The following is a 4,674-nucleotide window of genomic DNA, read 5'->3' as shown; positions in this document are numbered from 1 at the left end:
GAAAGACAAAAAGAGGGGTACAAAAGAACGAAATTAAAAAAATCACTTCATAATAATCTGTTTGCATGGAAATAAATCTAGCCATGCAAAAAAGACATTAATCCCTCTTAAGGACCTATTCACCTGTTAAAGGCTGACCACCTCTCAACATATTGAAACCAAATATCATCATGGAAAGGAAAACTCACATCAAAACCTTAGCATTGCTTTATAAACTCTCCAGTGCAAGGCATTTTGTTATAGAAACACAAATGAATTAAGAATACAGGTTAGAGATAGATGTAAGTAATTAAATTTCTTTTGAATTTTAAAATGGCACTGTTTTCTTGACATTTAAATATAATATTCAGATAATATTTGCTATATAATGACTATAGTTAAATAAACACACAAAAATAAATTTTGATTAACAAAGTTATAAACATGCATAGTTTTTTAAAAGATCATCGAGATGGAGGCAAATAATTTAACTTCCAGTGTAGGGCATGGCCAAGATACAATTCTTACTTAATCATTAATTTCAGCCAGCTTTTTTTTGTTTTATTATGATATATTCTGTGTTCAAGCCTTTATTACTAGGTTTTGCTGGTCAATTTATTTTTTTGCCTAGTTTATCTTAGGAACTAATATTATATATATATTCTTGAAGAGGTCTTAGAAGTTTTTTCCTAGACTAGAAAAAAATACAACATTTCTATAAATTGGATGCATATTGCATTGACCTAATATTTAAGGTCATTCATTCTTAAGGGCATTTTTTTCCCATTTCCACCCCAGGGGAATTCAATAATGTGTGGGAACACTTTTGATTTTCATAACTAGGAAGAAGTTTGTGTCACTGACATCTAGTGTGTACAGGAAAAATATCCTACAATGCAAAAAGTTAAGTAAAATTTCTTAAAGTTTTCAGAACATAATCTCACTACAAAAATTTTCTGGCCCCCAAATACCAATTGTGTCAAATCCATAAAGTTCTAGTTGCATTGCTATTCTTTATTTTATCATATTAATATACTTTGATTCATTTATAAGAGGTAAAAGAGTGAGTAAAAATGAATAGCATGGAACAGAAAGAAAGAATATTTTTGTGGCAGATTAGGAAATGTAAGTATGAGTCTGAATGAAAACATTACTAATAGGAATGATAAAATGTTTCATTTTGTTTATAAAATAATAGCAGAGGGGTTGAGAAATATCTTCCAATTAAATCTTTTCTATTAATCAGTCTATTTTACTTTAATAGATAATATTATTGTTATGTATTGAGATGTGTTTCCTCAACAGTCAAATAGTGAAGTCTTAACCTCCCATTTCTCAGAATGTGTGATTATTTGGAGATAGAGCCTTTGTGGATATAATTAAATTAAATTTAGGTTATTGGGGTGATCTTTAATTCAATATAATTTCAGCATCTAAATGAGAGACATTTGTACTCACATAAAGGGGAAAGACAGAGAAAAGAGGCAAAGAAAAGACACCTATGACATATCCTAATCTCTTAACACTCAGAAAGAACATTGACCAGCATTTTGAGTTTGAAATTTTAGACTTAAGATCTGTGATATAATAGATCTCTGATCCTTAAGTTGCCTGTTTTGTGGTACTTTGTTTCGGCTTCCCTTACAAATAAATCTGATCCATTTTCAAGGCAATAATCTTTACATGAAAGACTTTTAGGTAAATGATTCTTTAATAAAGATGAGAATATTCTTGAAAAAGGATCGTATGTCGTTATCAGTCATTAATATCTATGAAACATCTGTTTGATATGTCTTAATGTGGTTAGTAACAGAAAGGAATTGAACATTTTTATTGTAGAAGAGAGAGGGAATGCATGGGAGAAATTAAAGGACAAGATTAAAAATTAAGGAGCATCTTCACCTGAACATGTGTAAAATTATGAATAAGACATGGTTAACCTGGCCAACCATTGGTGGGAGGGGGAGAGAAAACGGGGGCAGGGGGGAGAGGGCACCAAATATAGTGTAAATGTATACTATTTATGTTCAATAAAAAAAAATTGTTAAAAAAAATAAAATGCTCTTCACAGTCAAAAAAAAAAAAATAAAATCACTTTTTATCTCAAAAAAAAAAAAAATACGGAGTGAAAAGGGAGATCCTGGCAACAGAAAGCTAACAGGGAGAAAGTGGCCCTGGCAGTGGAACCAGATACAGTACCAATGGAAAATTTGGGCCCCCTCAAATGAACTTGACCTTTAAGAAACAGTGAGGTGTAAAGAAAGGAACTTAAACTTTGAAGTTAAACCTGATTTTTTTTTTTTTTTTTTTTTTTTTTTTTTTTTTTTTTTTGCGGCTCTGGGGATGGAATCCAGAGGCATTTGACCTCTGAGCTACACCCCTGACCAATTTTTTATTCTTATTTTGAAACAGGGTCTCACTAAGGGCCTAAGTAGCTGATGTTGTCCGGGAACTGCAATGTTCCGGTCTTGGCCTCCCAAATGCTGGGATTACAAGCGTGCCCCACCATGCCCGGCTTAAACCTGATTTTAAGTACTTATTTTGCCACCTAAATGTGTATATATGCATTGTTTCCTAACTTTTCTGATATTTGTGTTAAATTGAAATAATGGTATTTGATGCAAACTTTCCAATTTTCCATTTGGCACAGTACCTACAGCTTATACTACTTTCAAGAGTCAATAAAACACTTTCTTTTCAAAATTCAATTTAAGCTGAGCATGGTGGTGCATGCTTTTTATCCCAGCATTTATGAGGCTGAGACAGAGAATCACAGTTTGATGACAGCCTCAACTACTTATTGAGGCCCTTTGCAAGTTAGTGAGACCCTGTTTCAAAATAAAGATTAAAATATAGGGTTGGTGGTGTGGCTCAGAGGTAGAATGCCCTTGGGTTATGTCCTCAGTACCACAAAAATAAAAATAAAATAATAAAATTCAGTTTAATTTGCATATATTTATTGGTATATTATATCACATCATGATGTAGTTCTTAGTAGTAGTGGCACACATGCACACTACACTTGGTGGACTTTCTCCTAGTTTCCTTCCTAATCCTCCTCTTCCCCATATATTAGTATTATTAGTATCGGCATTGGCAATTTGAAATATATACCATAATGCCAATGGAAATAATTTTAATATTTATTTATTTATTTATTTATTTATTTATTTATTTTCTTTTTTTGGTGGTACTGAGTTTCCTGAAAACCCTTCTAACTCCGGGATACACTCACAGACCTATTTTTATATTTTTATTTGGAAACACGGTCTCTTAAGCCAGTGAGTCTGGCTCTAAACCTGCACAATCCTCCTGTCTCACCTCCCAAGTGCAGGGATTACAAGCGTGCGCCACCACGCCCTGTGTTGGAAGTAAATTTTTATTAATTCTTCTTCTTCTTCTACCCCCTCCCTCAGACCACCTTGCTGGTCTAGTTTCCAGTTATTTTTATCATTTCGAGTTGACTATTGTTTAGGTGAGAGGCAGGATTGATCCAAATTATTAAAAAAAGATGTGAAAAAGAAACATTACCACAGAGAGTGAGGAAATCAAGAGGATAATCTAAAACTATATTTAAATACTTTTATTGGTGCATTATAATCCCATATCATAATGTAGATCACAGTCATAGTGACATATGTGTACAAAGAACTTGGTGATCTTCCCTGGCTCCCACCCAATCTCCTTCTTCCCTATACAGGTTATTGAGATTGACATTGGTATTCTCACACATGTAAATAATGTCAAAGGAATAACTCCTTCATTGATCACATGTCTTTCTCCACTCTTTCTCCTAGACCATCTCCATGGCTCATTGCAATTTCTCTTAAATTATCTGAAATCCACCTGGTATTCAAATTACTCCTTATCTTCAAATGGATAATTTTTTTTATAAAATTATGATAAATATACAAAATGGAATTATACTCTGCAGTAAAGAAGATCAAAATAATGTCATTTTCAGGGAAACAGATGGACTTGGAGAATATCATGTTAAGTGAAAAACTATTTTGGAAATTTAAACTTCTATAAACTTCCTTAAAATCATACAGAAAATAAACAGTTAACCAAATCCAACATTATATCAATGAGGAAAAATCAGAAGACTTTCCTTCAAAATTAGGTATAAGACAAGGATGCCCACCATCATGACTCCTTTTCAATACAGTACTGAAAACTCTAGTCAGAGAAAAAAATGCAAGAGAAGGTACTCAAAGGAATACAAGTAGGAAAACGAAAAAAGAAATGCAATTAACTCTACTGGTAGATGATATAATCAAATACTTAGGTGACCCAAAGGCTTCAAGGGCTGATTAACAAATTTAGCAAAGCAGTGGGATACAAAATTGACCAAAAAAAAAAAAGAAAGAAAAAAGTAGCATTTCTATATACCAACCATGAATCTACTAAAATAGAAATCCAGAAAGCAGTTCTATTCATAATAACCTCAAAAACAATAAAATACCTGAAAACAAAGTACCAAAGAGATACTTAATATCTATAATAAAAAATACAAAACACTAAAAAATTTAAAGATTTTAGAGGATTAAAAGATCTCCATGATCTTTGATCAGCATAATAAATATAATCAAAGTGGCTATTCTACCAAAAGTGATCTACAGCAATCTACATAGTCAGTGAGATACCTATGAAAATATCCATGTTATTATTCACTGACCTAGGAAAATCAGTTCT

This window comes from Muscardinus avellanarius (assembly GCF_963383645.1).
Source record: "Muscardinus avellanarius genome assembly, chromosome: 12".
Lineage (NCBI taxonomy): Eukaryota > Metazoa > Chordata > Mammalia > Rodentia > Gliridae > Muscardinus > Muscardinus avellanarius.
This window is presented reverse-complemented; position numbering follows the sequence as displayed.